The following is a 16,723-nucleotide window of genomic DNA, read 5'->3' as shown; positions in this document are numbered from 1 at the left end:
ATTAAGTGCTGAAGAACAGGAAAATGAGCGAAAACAACCCTGCATGAGAAATTAGATGCACAGCTTTTAACAGGGGTGTCCTGCTCCTTCCCCAGCACACCTCTTTTCTGTGCCATCCCTGCAAGCCAAGCTCTTAACTCTTACAACTGAGCAGGTAAAAATATATAATCAAGTTGGCAGCTTAAGTAATGCAGCTCTCACCGTTCGGGGAGAGTTATGCACAGAATAGCTAACATCACACATCCCGCCACTGCTGGGGGAGTTGGAGGGATCTGGAGGCTTATGCGAAGGGTCAGTTCAGGGACAGTTCTCTTCTTCTACAAACTATAAACACACAATTCTAGTAAACTGTGCCTCCCTCTTTTACCTGTGCACTGTTCCTTACCTGTGTATTTCTGTAATTAATTTCCAAAGAGGCAGTTTGCAGAGATAGGAGAAAAACTCCAAGTGAAAATAAGGGGAAAAAGTCATCATTCTGTTTATGAATAAGTTTTAATTGCATTCGGTTATATTTTCTAATGTAAAATACAGAGGGTATTTATTGTTTGATATATTTGCATTTGACGTGTCCATTTTTCTGTTTTTTTGTCTTTTCTAATGAAGTGGGGGAAAAATGAAGCCAAGAAACCAATATTTGATGTTACCTCTCCCCTTTGCATGTCCTTCTCCTCTGATACCTTCAAGTGGCTTTTAGGTCGTAGGGAAATAGGAGGCATAGTAGAGGATGTACAAAGAGCTAAGGAGCAGCAGGTCTGAATGAAATTTTCCACTGGGAAAGCTGGGAACCATATGCTGTAAATGTTGAGTACAGTTAATGTGGCTTGAAGCAGCATTAAATCCATTTACACTGCATGATCCCCCTCTTCCCAGAGTGTGCACATGGGTCGTGGAGCCAAAAGCACTACCGCAACCAGCTGGACTTTGTTGACGGTTCTGGTGGTGGCCAGAGGGAAGCCTTTGGAAAAAGCCTTTGTGCATGTCTATGCTGAGATGCAGTCTTGATTTCTCATGGACTCCCAGTCGTTATTTTCTTCCTTTCTTGGCCTGAAATAGCCATATTTGGCATCTTAGATAATCTCACAGACATAAGGAGGGCATGAGGTAATTTATAGAAACTTAAGACCCAAACAATTGTAGACTTCTTGGGCTCATTTGGTCCCCCCCGTGTGACATTACACTGGAAGGGAGTATGTAGACTTTCATCTTTCTTCATCACTAACTTAAAAAAAGAATCGCCTGGTACTTTTCCAGGCAATCTGTGTGCACCTATAAACTGCAACGCAGCTCATAAACATTAACCATGTTGAAACAATACACGCGCTGTTTGCAATCACATTATAAACAACTTAGATGTAAGACACAATTTCTAGACATCTGTAATGTCACTGCACAGGGAAACCCAACCTCCACACCCAAAACACAGACTAATTATCAGCACATATATTTTTTGGCTTGCACATAAGCTTTCGATCAATATGTATAGCGTCCATATGACATTGCTTTTAGTAAGTATTTCTTCATCAAATAGTGATGGTATTTAACCTCTGACCACGTTTATACTCCTTTCATGCCTCTTCTCCCTCTTTCTCTGGTACACACTCACTGCTGTCTACTTCAAACTGCAGATTGCCACAACTTCTTTGCTACATGCTTAAGTGCCTTGTTCGACGCCTTGTATTCTAATTCCTATTTAGTGCCCTTAGGCCTTGCAGTAGAAATAATAATTCATGGGTCCTGACCCTTCAGATACTTTTCTAGTACAAGTAATACCCACTAAGGCTGGTAAGCACGTCCAAGAGCAGGCTGATGTTTTGTGCAACTGGCAAACAGAGGCTCAAGAGATTCTTTAGAGGTTTCGCTTGATAAACAGGAGAATGTGGCCATGCTTGTATTCCCTGACATTTATTTTGATATAACAAAAAGCTTTTGAAAGATAGACAGTTTCCAAGGACTGAAGTACCTTGCCACTTGCTTATAGATCTCCCTCGGACGGCTCGGAGTTGTCCCGCTCGCTCCTCAGCCACCACAGCCGCGGTCGGCTGCCAGTCGTCAGCTTCAGTTGCAAAATTACAGGATCTGCAAATCTTCCACAACTCCTCTGAGTTCTATTCATAGAAATATACTATGATCTACGCTCCATGGGTCTAGTGCCAGCGATAATTTTAGAGGGGACTTGGCTGGTCTCTTCTGTCTCCTTTTTTGCACTGTTTTGATACAGGTAAAGTAAGGTCAGAGTCAAGACCTTGCGGAACAATTTGTCTATCATATTACACTGCAGACTTGGTGTTTTTAGCATTTACTCAGTGCTGTTGCAGAGCAGTCCACTAGCAGACACTCTCTGTCAGTTTATTTTGTGTATTGTGAATTTTAAAAAGAGACAGCTTTGCTGGCTTTTTGCAGGAGAAAAGGCTATATAGCTTGATTAATATTATGAATAATATTCTAGACTCTGTCCGATTTATTTTTTTAAGTCAGACAGAGAATTTAGCTGGGCAGACCTCCTCAGGAGTCGGAGAACGTGCATGGGGAACGCGACACTCAAACGGGTGCCTGACGTGTCAGTGCCTTTATCAGCTGTATTACAGATAGCCTGTTCAGCTCCTCTCAGTTTTCTTATCTGTTAGACAGGGATGAAGTTCCTGATCAGTTGTATGAAGATACTAGGTCTCCGGGTAGTGAGGCTACTATGATGAGATAAATTGTGGTCCTACTTCATTCTGTAAAAGAGCCACTTGCCTATTGGCATGAGGTTATTACTGTTGATGTGTAAAATACCCACATAGTCTGCCTTTTCAATAAATACAAATCTAAGCACTCTTCTAGAGTAAACTTAGATCTCTAAAAAGAGATATGTTCATCTATCCGATACCTGCTGTTCCTGGATACCAGCTATGGCAGTTGAGGAAAAAGGGATTTCAAAATGCTTGATTGGGCATGTGGTATAAGCCTCTATCTAGCCCTGTGTAATACAGGCTAACAGGTTAATATCTTTTTCCCAAATGATATTTTTTTAAAAACACAGTTTTCCCAGGGTCAGCATTTCTAGCATCAGGCATTTGTGTCCAGTCCAAGCTGGAAAAGCATCTATGAAATTGCTTGACTGTGGGAAACATGAGTCAATGGAGAAGAGGTGTGTACTTGTGAGGCAGGTACTACGGTAAATCAGTAGGCTGTAGGAAAGCCAGAATAACAGACAGAAAAATACAATATTAGTCAGAAAGTCAAAATTCAGGTCCCCCCTGGTGTCTTCATGGAAGAAAACAGCACCTATTCCAGAGACAGTTGATCAGGCAGGTTTGATTCTGTATTTGCTGAGCTAGGGATGGCATGGCACAGCACTAGTAGCTGATGTGCAGGATAATAGCAGACTACCAAACTCCCAGGTGCTTTTCTCCCTGTCGCTGTAGATATAAGGCTGGAAATGATATGGAGAAAAATTGTGAGATGCTACCATTCGCACTCAGTGAATTTAAAATGGTTTAAACCATTCCCAAAATACACTCACTTGCTGAGAATAGAAATACTCGGTCACTTTTTCCTATGCTTTGTTCTCATTTCATGCAAAGTTAGCACTGCAAGCCTCTCAGACGCTGTACACGCCAAACAGTAAGGAAGCGAGACCACAGCCTTGATCTAGCACTGACATCATGAGTGACATATATTCCCTTATACCTACATCAGTTTCAAAACCTTGATTAATTCAGGTGAAACACAGGACCGTATCACTGCTGTACTTGTATTTGCTGATTTCCCTTAGTTTGAAGAATTTGTCTTGTGAAATTTAACTTAGGAGAGAGCAGAAGCCTTGGAGAAAGCTTCAACTCAAAGTACTGGGAAAGACCTTGTTTCTTCAAGTTTACTTGATGAAAAATAAATTTAATTGAAAACATGAATGTCCCTAAGACCTTCTTACATAGGAAAAAATTTTAATGGCTGCAATTCAAGAGGTTACTGACAAATGTCACTAGGTTATGTAGAAACATCCAGAGCAGAGTTTCTCAGAGACTGCTAGATAGTTTTCATGCAGATTCCCAGCTGAAAGTTTTATAGAGAAAAAATTCACTAAAAATTCTTACCTTACATTATTGTATAATATCATTATTTGGAAAATATTCATTTTGTTTCAACTGGAAATATAAGGGTTTGGTGATGTAAAAACAAAATACATCAACAGGCTTTCGATATTCTCTTCATATACTAATTTGGAAAAGCCATTTTCTTTCTTTTTTTTTCTTTTTTCCTCTGGAACTCATATTCTGCTGAGAAAACTAATTCACGCCAAAGCTTTCTTGCCAAAAAAGAAGCGTTTTTTAAAGAAAACTCTTAGGAAATGTTTTTTTTTAATATTTTTTTTCTAGAAAAATGATCGTATTTACTATCAATAGGATTTTAATGGTGTCCAGCTTGTAGGAAAAGAAATTACAAGCATCTTGCCAATAAGTAGTCAGGTACAAAGAATAGGGGAAGAAAAAAAAATCACAAAACCATACATATATAAACCTACATTTTTTAAACAAATAATAGCTGCATTATTTGTTCTTATGGATTGTTGCAGCTTGCCTCTTTATGAGTTGTTGAATGACAACTTAATTTGCAAGTGGGAGAGCAAAGAGTATAATGTGATAATTCATCTCCAAATGAAGATAGAGCAGTAGCATACACAAAATGAATCAGCCCCCTTCACAGACCAATTTTTAAAAGTCTTCCAGTAAAAAGTATTCTAGTGTTTTTTAAAAACAGTCGTGGCCAGCTGAAATTGATTTCTCTTGTCCTCTTAATAGCCTTTTTACATGGGAACCTAATGTACCACTTGCCACTTGATAGGGCAGTGTATGGGTGTGTTTAAGTTTGAGAGGAGAAGAGGGTATTTTAATATGCAAGTCTAATGGTGCTATTGGGTTTTTAAGAATCAGAATGATCTATATGGCTTCCTAAAGTGAGCCTACGTATCGTGGTATTCAGAGACATGTTGTGTCTTGTTAAATTTTTTCAGCAATATAAAGCAAGAACACAATAGCTTCAGTAAATCAAACTAAAATGAGTGATTAAGTACCTGATTTAATACTGTGCATTAATTTTCGTTCAGATGTTCCTTGCTTTGTTGTATAATACAATTGCATGCAAGACTACATCATTTGCATGCTACAGCAAGGTGCATTATAAAAATAATCTTAAATTAGCAAGACCTGAAAGGGAACAATTGTTAGGATACAGTGTCCATCTATCAAAGCCAAGCCTTTAGTGAGGGTGCTCCTTGATTCTTATTTAAGAGGATGTACTTTGTAGCAATTCTTCCTTTTTCCCTAAAATCCAACCGCAGTGACATCCCTTCAGGTTTCTAGAGGCTTAGCCATTACTGCTCTTCCTGCAAACTGTCAGTAACCTCTTACTTAGCAAGTTCTAAATTTTCCTGCATCTATCTCAAAACTACAGGTGTACTGTATCGCATCATTCCAAAGGATTCAGAGCTAAAAGGAGAAATACATTCTAAATTACTGCTTTAAAGTACTGTAGATCTACCCATCTCTCTGCAGGGTCTTGCTATCTCCATTCAAGCGATTATCCCACCTCTCCAGGCTTTTATCTCGGCTGCTATTTGTTCATTGCTCCATCTGAAATCCACAGCTGGCTTTGGAAGCAAAGAAAACAGTCCAGAGGTAAACACACAGTGTAGCAGTTAAATTACATGTAATTAAAACAAAAATGGCCGATTAAGAAGAAAGCTGATGTGGTCTTTCTGAGAGTCTTGTGGCCATCTCACCCCGTGGAGTCTGTCTCATGTCTCTGATTCTGCTTCCCTGTGGTCCTGCTGCTGCTGCACATGGCTAATATGAGCAGGGCATAACAGCAAACACAGCAGCCATCAGGAAGAGTTTCAGCGTTGTTGAAAGGAACCTGATCTGTGCTCTTTCCAAGCCATCTAAGGCCCTTTTACTGTGGATCTCTTTTAAGCTGTATCTTGCCTTTTCCCAGTGCTGAGAGAGCCAGTACATCAAAGCCCCTTTCCTTTGAGAGAGTAGAAGGGCTCCTCCTGAAGCCTGAGGGTCCCTTCAGCACCTCGAGGAACAGCCTTTCAGCTTGGTAAGAACTGCTGCCCTCCACTTGCCACCTCAGCATGATCCTTGAGATATTCTTCAAGATGCAACAGAAAGGCAAATGCATTGAGTTGTTAAGCTGAGAAAAGGCCTTACTGATCCAACCTGAAGCATATGGGAAAATAAGTTAGTACACATGCACTCATCTCCATGTGCAGGAGAAAAGTCTCAATGAGTGCCAGGGGTGGGTGTGGTGACCACCTGAGTGCAGGGCAGTGCATAACGGTAGAAGCTGGAAATAATGCATAATCGTGGAGAGTAAGTAAACGCTGAGGAAAAATGTTACAAAGGAAGATATATGGGTGACTACATATTGTTTGATGTTTATTAGGCTATATAAGTCTTAACTACTCAGTAGAGAATAGTTTTATTTAGAGTAGTACTGAGCAAACTAACAGATCAGAGCAAATTCGTGTCCATCACAACTCTTCTTCCTCTGCATGTGACTACCCCACTCTCTGTCCTCTCGGAAAAGACATATTCCAAGAGCATCACAGAAAGGAAAACAAATCTGCATTCTCAGAAACACAGGTCTTATCACACCAGGCGAGAGCATTGCTTCATGCTCTTCAGCGATCTGCTTCTTATAAACCAAAGATATTAACACAAAACCAGTGATGATCTAGTTCAACTGTTGACTGTACTGCAATAGAGACGACAATCCATACTGACCCTCACAGATCAAGAAATTAAGTTCTGAAGCATGAGGCTTCATCAGCCTTGTAACTCTTTGGTAGTAAGGTTACAAAACTTAAAATGTTGCTCCTGCTCGTATGCACACCTAATGCCTTTTTAATCTTCCCAAAGGGCTTACTTCAGCAATTTCCATGGCAGCGATTCCACCGCTGGTTGATTACACACTGCATAAAAATTCTTCTTCTTCTACCTGAGTTTCCTGACATTGGTGGTCACTTGGTGCTTGACAATTTACAAATCAAGAGGAAGGTCTCTGATTTGTGGAGATCTCCAGGTCCTACTGTGTTCAGTTGGAGCTCTGGGATGCTGAGCCTATCTGTAAGTCATCCTCTAAGTGGAATGTCCACTGCTTGATAAAATATTAAAATCCTGTAATTAGAGCTTAAATGGTAGGAAGGGCTACAGTTCCTCCAGTCAAACAACATAAACTTTTAGAATGTATCCATAACTGTGCATAGCTAGACATCCTTAGATGTTTCTTGCACTTTCTGTTTATGTATCTATGTTTGTGTAATGACAATTATTAAAGAAATAATATCTAGCAGTGGATACTATTGAGCCTATTTCATGGAAGCAGCTACATCCCTGTAAAGAAGCAGCCAATTTGGCTAATAGAAACTCTCTCATTAGCTTGTTTTCAGTTCTTCTTGCTTGAGAAACTTCCTTTGTTCTCGTCAATGTGACTTTGAAATGAGACTAAAGGGAAAGAAGCTGGCTGGCACAGAAACTTCCCTTACACACTACTCCAAGTCTTCATAGCAGAATTTTTAAAGACGACTGCAGGCTTAGGAGTCAATAGTGTAGTTAAATGGTTTCATATAGATGCCAGGTGTCCAAAATACCATTAAAGTAACGATCATAGCTTAAAAACATATAAGCCCCAAAACACATTAAAAAGATGTGGTGGATTTTACCTTACAGCAGTCTTTTTATAAAACTTAGGTGACTTTTGCCAAGTTGAACCTTATTTCGCCACTTTTTAGCTTCTCAAGATTCCATTATATAATCATCTGCACTGGTATTTATCGTGTCTCCTAATTTAATAAAACCTGCAACTTCAATCAGCAGGCTACTTTTCTTCTCCCACATATCTAATAAAAATGTTGTATGAGTCTATATTCAACAAAGATCCTTGTATCCTGCTTCTTGTAACCTCCTACACTGTTATCTTTCATAACGTCTCAGAAAAAGGCTGCGTGCTTCTCTCTACTGCGTACGAAAAACCGAACTGGTGATGCATATGAGTAAATACCTTAACTGACCTATATTAGGGAGGGAAGGAACAAAAGAGCTAGAACTGGTTTCCTTCTTTTTCTGGCTGTTACGAATAAGCCTGCTCTTATTTATGTGAATTTTTCAGTCCTCATTTTCCTGTACTCAGTTTCCAGTAAACTCACTGGACGCCCTTTAGAATCTGTCTTTGTTTCTCTCATGTTTATATATTAATCATTTTATATGACAATGGGAAGTATCTGAGCAACAATAAAAGCAGATGGTAAAGCAACTATAGTAAGCATAAAGGACCAAATTCTAATCCAGTTATATTAATGAGCTGTGTACTCCTGTCCAGCAGGACTCCCTTTTAGCTCGGTATACTGCCTAGAGACTTTAGCAAGAGAATAAATGGTGTGAAGTTTCCTCTTGGTTCTGAGCCTCTGTGAGTGTAAGAGCAAGATACCTAGCGATAGAGAATAATGCCAGCGAGAATTGGCAGCACCTCAGAAGTCTCATTTGAAGAGTGCCTGCTGAAGGCAGGGAACAGGCTCCATCTCTTATGGCAAAACTCCTGGGAACTGAATGGCCCAGGCTAAAGCCGCCCTCCTTCTCCGACAGAGTCTCTCAGGAAAACTGAAGTTAACATGACCTGCCTCTCCAAGGACGCAGCAGTCCCTCTGGGGAGCCAGGGATCTGTCTGGGGGAAGAAAGTCATACCCCAGCAGGGGGGTCTGCATCCTCTCTCCTAAACTGTAAGTTAAAATCCATCAGTCATTTTAAATGTGTCATACACGGAGCTCTAGCCTACAGCATTTGAATAAACAGCGTGATACTGGTTTTGTATTATTTTTCTTTCATCTACTAAATAGTCTCTCTTATGCACTCCAATACTACAGTAATGGGCTCTGGATAATAACTTAAACTGAAAGAGTTAGTCTTTAACCATATTGCAGTGTTTGTCCTTACAATACCGCAGCACCATGGCATTTTACAGCAAAACATGAGGGAAAAAGTGATAATGAACAAATATGGTTGCATCATGTTGGGAAACAACAGGCTAAATGCCAGTCTTCAAGCACTTCTAAGTGACATCCTTGTGTTTATACTGTTAGTTCAACCAACATTAGTCTGCTTCGTACTAAAATAATAACAAGAACAGAACCGTTTGTTCAGCCTGACTGCTGGAAAAGGAAAATGACGTTGTGCGTAGAACTGCAGGAAATTATGTTGACTGATAACAAATATAATTATTTCCGAATTATTATGATTGTGTCACAATCATTCCAGGAATGCAAAAGATATTTCCCCCTCCGCTCCCCCCAGCCCCGATCCTCCCTTCCCCCCTACTACTAGCACAACTCCTTATCTTGCCTCTTTGTTCTTACCTTCTGCAGCAGTTGCAACACTGGCACTGTGCCCCAGCACATGAAAGCTGTAGTATTGTGGATTATCAGAGTTTCTGCCTGGAATAAGATGGATGCAGAAACACTCTGTTCAACAAAAGCCCCACTTTATCTTTTTGCCCATTCTTCTTTTCCCTGCTCTCCGAAGCTTCGGTCGGGTATATTGTGTCATGGGGCGGCATAAAGGGTAGCTACTTGCTAAGAGGGTTTACAGGCTGCAGAAACAGTTTGGTTTTAAGAAACAATACGCATCACACAGAAACTATGTCAGATGTCACTGTAAAAAGGTTAGTGATTCGGGGATGAGTTGGTGTTAGTTGGTAGGAAGAAAAGGTTCATAAAATGGATTCTAACAGGAACAGAGTAGAATAAGGAACAATGATTGGAGAAGGCCCCAAAATTGGTGAGATATTGAAGAAGATTATAGCTGATGAGGTACATTATAGAGCAACTGAAGAGAAAGGAGATGGATTGTGAAAATTAGACCTAGATGAGGAGAAAAGTACTGAAAAAAGTACTAAATTAGAATTGATTGACAACAGCCTGTTAAGTAATATTGGAAAAGGTTCCTTGAAATGGGGGAATAGTTCAGCTGCTGAATTCTGGTACTGCGTGAATTAAACCACAGGAAACCAATTGGACGAGAAGTTAGCATCACCTGGGACTGTTCCAGCTATGTTGGTGGGGAAAAAAAGGTGGCAGCTTCAGTGGTTAAAACCCACAGGCTATCATACGGAAAGCCCCCAGCCCACCGCATTCAAACAAGCTTTTAGTAGCACCTGGACTAGAACCTAGGAAATACCCAAAGGTGAAGAAGTATCCAAAAAGCATCGCTAAGCTTTTGATAGGTTCATCTACAGCGGCGAAGCAGCAATAGATAGGACAGGTTTACAGAGAATAATTACAGAGTATGTCAAAGCAGAGCAGCGACTTCTGTACAGAAAAGATCATTAGTCAGTAGCAGAGGGCAATGTCCCATGACATGACAGTTCTAGTAGCCCCCAGCCACCCTTTTGTTGGGCTACGGGCCGTAGGAGCTGGAGGATGGGAGGCAGATTTGTTTATCCGATTGCTGTGCTGCAGAAGGCTGGCAGTGAGCTGCTGGCACCGGCAGGTCGGTCACTCCGAGCCGTGAAAAGTCTTTCTGAAAAAGGCAGTCGTGACTGTCTGCCTCACACAATGTAACCAGTCACATCTCATCAGAGATATCTAATGTCCTAATGATGTCTGCAGATCTTATTGACTGTGCACAAGTGAAAAGACTATTTCAGACAAGGAGACTTTGTCCCAAACACTAGCTCTGGACCAAGTCTACTTAAACAGGGCTTAAACAGACTCAAGCTAATAATAGCAGAAGACTGCTGTTTTGAAGAAGGCTGTGTTTATCCCAGGCACTTGGGTGTCACATCTATGTCTTTTCATTCACTGCCAGGATCTGGAAGCCCTGGATCATAGCAGCAGCTCCTAATTGGGCTCTTTAACTTAGTGAATCTCTGCTTGAGCTAATCCTGCAAAAAGAGGGTTTCAGACAACGCACGAGGCACAAGTCCAGCCCCCAGGTCTTTGAGACCCTGTTCTTTGTGAAAAAATTACAAATTTCTAGATTTGCCTGAAATGCAAATTTGATTTGTAACAATTAGCCCGGAAGGCCTTGTTCTACAAAACCCCCGTGCCTTACCCTTCAGACTGCCATGTGGAAGGGAAGCAAACACAGTCTGATCCTCCCTTTCATACAGCACGCAGACTAGTGGAACACCACTGACATCTGTACAGCTTTATTAAATGAATCCATGAGGCCTCTGACCAGGCTTCACATCCTTTCCTCCACTTACAATGCTTCAGCTCCAAATGTCACAGAATCACAGAATGGTTTGGGTTGGAAAGGACCTTAAAGATCATCTAGTTCCAACCCCTCCTGCCATGGGCGGGGACACCTCCCACCAGACCAGGCTGCTCAAAGCCCCATCCAGCCTGGCCTTGAACACTTCCAGGGATGGGGCTTCCACAGCTTCCCTGGGCAACCTGTTCCAGTGCCTCACCACCCTCACAGTAAAGAATTTCTTCCTGATATCCAATCTAAATCTACCCTCTTTCAGTTTGAAACCGTTACCCCGTGTCCCATCATTACACTCCCTGATAAAGAGTCCCTCCCCATCCTTCCTGTAGGCCCCCTTTAGGTACTGGATGGCTGCTATAAGGCCTTCTGACAACCTCCTGCTTTTGCTATCTTCATAAAGATACCTGGTAAATCTACAGTTTTCTCCCTTGCCTTGATAACAGAGTGAAGCCTACAGTATTGTCCCCAATTTGCCCTGCTGCTTTGATCCCTTAGGACACGTTTTAGAATGTAAATATGTTGTGGCACATGAGATGAACATGGCATCTCCAGTACATATCAGCTATTAGAAGCAAAAGAATATGAAACATTCTGAAACAAGTACAGCCTTTTGCTCCAGAAAGTGATGTGTTAAAACTCTTAGCTGCAACCTGCCAGAGAAGAAATTATCACAGGGTCTTATATAGGGAAACTGCTTGTAAGCAACGTTCAAGGAGATGGGTCACTAAGTCCTCAAATAACAATGTCTTAAAATAATGAAAGTGGAAAAGAAGAAATCTGAGACATCCAAAAGCTTATCTTGGTAGATAAACTACTGTTACTAGCTACCTATTAAGCCAGCTAATGTTTAATTTCACTAACCTTGAGTGAAGGCCTGTATAAGAGGTACAATCAGACAATAGACGCAAAGGAAGAGATAAGGAAAAATGTAAAAAGATTATCAAGGAGAAAGGCTAGTAGGGGATTTTGTCTGCTAAAAAAAAGAATGATGTTCTTAATGGGGAGAATCAGACATAAAAGGAAGGATACTAGAAGACACTAAAGATGAGAGATCTGAGCTTTACAAACTGTACTACGCAAAAGAACTCATTAATATATATTTAAGTATAAAAATATATACACATATATGCATTTTGCAGAGATATGAAAAGCTTTATATCTTGAATCACATTCTAATCATACTTTCCCTTTCTGAAATCTGCATGCTTTGATGTTGGGAATGGGATTACACTATTTGTGTTCTGTCTATTTATCTATACTGCATAAAACTGTGTTAGATATATATTATGTTACATCCAAGGCTTTGATACACAGGAATACTTCCTCTTTTAAATTATTACCATTCCTTTTTACTCATCAGGAGCCTCATCACAGATACCTGTCTCTAAGAGACCAGATTTATGCAAAACATCTTTATGCTTTATATTGATGTCCCAGGCAATTCAAAAGGGCTAAAGTGGGCCATCTGCCTGAAGCACCTGGCGATAGTTTGCTGAAAAGAGCAAAGAACATAAAGAAACACTGTTCTAGACCCCATCAGAAGAGCTAAGTGCAGGAGTGGGAAAAGGCTGGTCCAGGCTTCCTTTCTCAGCTGCGAAAGGCACTGAGCAGGCAGCCAAGGCTGCATTGCTGGCTAGTAATGAAAGCCCTGGGCTACTGCAGCAAGTTTTGATGGATCAAACATCTCTAAAGCGGATCACAAGCTCAGACAGTTTCTGGGCTCTTTTCAGGAAACCTGGAGTTAGTATTGTGAGAAATAAGTTCCGGTCCGAATGAAATAGGCTCAGGCAGAATCCTCTGTGAAGCACATTTTTATTCACGTTCTTGCAAGAGCGGGTGACCTAGCTGTGCCTTCATCCCCAACAATAGAGCTCCAGATGGTACTATGACTAAAGCCCTTCAAGGGCTCACAACTCTAGCTGAGAACTCTGGAATAGACACCTCACTGACAAGTTGGCTGGATTCCTGGTTTGGGAAATGGAAAGGTAGGGTGGTATCAATATTGACTTCTCTTATAATGGTAGCGGGAATGTTAGCAGCTGTAGGATGCTGTATCATTCCCTGTGTGCGAGGATTAGTTCAACGATTAATTGAAACTGCCCTAACGAAACGAATGGAAGTAGACCCTCCCCCATACCCTGGGAAAATGCTTCATCTAGAAGAAAATGAAAACTGGCGAGAAGAAGAAGAATGTAACATCATGCTATCGGCTCTAGAGGCCTCATATGGAACCATGCCCTAGAAATGCGAAAGACAATAAGATTATGAAAAAGGAAAGGGGGAAGTTGTAAGAAAAGCAGGTATTGCTTTTGCAGAGGAGAAAAGCTGTTTCCATCAGAGGTGACATGATAAGGGATGACTAACACAAAGAGGCTCCCGCAAAGGCTTGTAGAACATCTCTTATCACACAGACAAAAGGACAAACTGATTCCTACTGGATTAGTGTCTAGAAGGGTAGTCAAACATTTAACCAGGGCTAATGACATTAAGCAATTTTTTTGTTACCAAAAAGGAAGGAAATAAACTAGTCAGATAATCCCTTTAGGTGTAGCATAAAGAGAAGTCAACAGAGGCAAAACATCCAGGAAGAATTTTAGGTTCCTCGGACAGACTGTGAACCCTGGAGTACCTAACCAATGGGAAACAGGGGAGGGAAAAATTCGGCCGGGATTAGGAAATAAAAAGGTGTGTTTCAAGAACTGTAAGTGAGCCTACTTGCTAGGTCACCCACTCTTGCAAGAACGTGAATAAAAATGTGCTTCACAGAGGATTCTGCCTGAGCCTATTTCATTCGGACTGGAACTTATTTCTCACAGTATTTACTACTGCCTAGATATTTCTAAAGACCTAAGGATTCCACTGATTAGTGGAAAACACTAGGTATTTGGAGTTTACTGGAATTTACAGCATCTGAATATAGCCCTGTCTGATCAATCCCCAAAGTGCAGAAAGAGTACCGAAGGAAAGAGATAAAGCAGTGGACATTTTCTTTGTCCACTTTCCATCAGCCATTGCTCAGGTGGTGAGATCAGAGAGCAAAAGGATCAAAAGGACCAAAGGACCACTTGGTTTTATTTCCATTTGTGCACACTGAAGTTTGTGCTATGTGCAACAACCACAAAGGGTACTTCTGATCTTAGTACATAGTACATGTTATTATATATAACAACATAGTGCATGTTATTATACATCTGTGTTCTTATACTTCTCTATATATGTATAATATATGATATACAATATATTTGATGTAACGTATGCAATAAATGTAATGTAAGCCATAATAATAATACTACTCACATGTATGCATATATTAAAGTACATATATAAAATAATGTTGGTGAGTGTAAAGACCAAGAATGGTACTATTATTAGAATACGTAGGGTGGGGGTTTGGTTTTATTTTTTTTAGATTAAAGGACTATGCAAAGAAAGGATAACTATAAATTGCCCTAAAGGAACACACAGTATGAGGGGCGCTCAGGCCGTAACACTGTGAGTATAAGAATATAAGCAGTTAAACTTGTTTGGGTTTTTCCAGGTGAGTTTTAGCCTGGATTGATTCCTTGACCTGGGTCAAAACCCAGCATAAGCACCTGCACCGAGAGCAGAGGGGAGAGAGGGCATGGGGTGGGAATAAGCAGTCTAGGGAGGAACAACTTCTACTGGCTTTGCTGGTTCAAACCGCATGTGAGATTCTGGCCCCAGCAGTAGCAGGCATCTGGGAGCTCTGTGCAGACAGGTCATAAGAAACCACTTCTGTTATTATATTGCTGCATACAACCAGAGCCATATGCGCATATCAGGGCATTATAAATAATGCACTCTTTGAATCGTGTTACCAAAACAAACAGGCCATTGTTAAAACACCCTGCCAGCATCTATCTCTTGTTTCCACTAAAAATATTCCTTAGACTTTCAAGTTGCAACTGTCAGCCTCATAAAGCAGAAGGCAAAGGTCTCAGACAACTTGTTAAGAACAAAACTTCAGTGGCAACTTCAGGGTAAAACATGCTTTAAAGCCTCACCTGTTCAAATCATCCTTTTCTTGTATTTCAGTGTGTTTTAATATTAGCCCGCTGGCTAATAATAACTTCCTGTGTGCTTATTGGAAGATGGATGTGTTTTATTTGCCTGTTTAAGTCCCAGAAATCTGCCCTATTTCAACCGCATATGAAGATAAAATATATTGGTTGGTGAGGTATGAACAGGTTGCAGTGAGGGCGCAGTCTGCTGGGATGAGACATTTATTCTTCCCATAAGGGGATATATCCAGTACCTTCCAAGTTTCCACAGGTGCTTATGTCGTAATGAAGACAGATATTTCAATTTCTCCAAGTTTTAAGGAGGGAAAAATAGAAGTATTATGGTTAAAGACCCTTTCTGGCATTTGTGTATTAGTTTTGGACAAAAACCCTTAAGCCTTTGCTTAGGGCTAAATCATCATAAATGGATATGCCCATGGAGGTGGGGGGAAGCTTGTTTAAATAGAACACTGGCCGCAGAGGACACAGAGGGGAAGGGCAGGGATGAAGGTAGGAAGACTCATCATCTTTCTTTTCCCTGAAGCACAATTCGTTGTGAAGCCTCGGGGGTTTGGCTGCCCTTTGTGGGCAACCAAATTACCACTGACAGTATCCACTCCTCTGTACAGAGGAACTGGGGGGTGACAGAGGAGTCTCCCCCTTTCTCGTTGACACCTCTGGAGGTGTAGAAGGCCTTGTCCTCCAGCGTGCATTGCTAGCAGCAATTTGAATATGGTCCTGTGTTACTCACAGGGCCAGAGTCCCCAGATCAGATTCCCAGATCAGTCACGGTTGCTTTGATACTGTTTATTTATACTGTAGTATAACCAGTAGCACCTCTTCGCCTCAGGTATTTATACCTCCCAGTCTTAAATGTGTTCATTCTCACAACAGCACTGTGAGGGCAGTGCTACTACCCCATTTTGGAGGTAGGAAGCCAGAACACAGGACAATTAAGATCTGGGTAAAGGCATGCAAACACGTGACTTCCACTGATTCCAGTAGCATTTAGACATCTAAACAGAACTGCGTGTCCAGGCCTGAACAGTCAGCCCACCACCCCTTGGTAAGTGATGGAGCTGGGAATTCAAGCCAGCTCTCACCACCCCCCAGACACCTTTTTTTTTTCCATGAAGAACGTATCTGGTGAAACATGGGAATCATACTGCATAACAAAGGCGCTACCTGCCCTGAGGGGTAAATATTGTGGTCCCTTATTGCTGTGTAGATGATTTTTCAGAGCTAAAAGTGGAAGATCACTAAGGTAATGTAAAAAAGAAGTAATTGTGGAGTTAAAAGTTAATCACTTCTTCCCACCGCCTCAGAAATGTCTTTCTGAAGTTACGCCTCCTAGAGTCAGCTTTTCCCCTGGTGGGAATCCTGGTAGGGGAGTCACATCTGAGTGATGGAGTTTTCCTGCTGTGCTGTGGGTTTTCCTGCTCAGGATAGTCTGTG

General features: G+C 41.1%; 1 long non-coding RNA gene across 1 annotated transcript; it reads right to left on the bottom strand.

Annotated features, from left to right (window-relative positions):
- Positions 1-473: 473 nt before the first annotated feature.
- On the bottom strand, positions 474-2,083 carry LOC128910526 (uncharacterized). Its single transcript, XR_008466749.1, has 2 exons — positions 1,961-2,083; positions 474-1,044 (listed from the first exon to the last, which is right to left on the bottom strand). It is a non-coding gene; the product is annotated as an uncharacterized LOC128910526 (long non-coding RNA).
- Positions 2,084-16,723: the final 14,640 nt, after the last annotated feature.

The sequence above is a fragment of the Rissa tridactyla genome, chromosome 5 (genome assembly GCF_028500815.1).
Source record: "Rissa tridactyla isolate bRisTri1 chromosome 5, bRisTri1.patW.cur.20221130, whole genome shotgun sequence".
Classification (NCBI taxonomy): Eukaryota; Metazoa; Chordata; class Aves; order Charadriiformes; family Laridae; genus Rissa; species Rissa tridactyla.
This window is presented reverse-complemented; position numbering and strand designations above follow the sequence as displayed.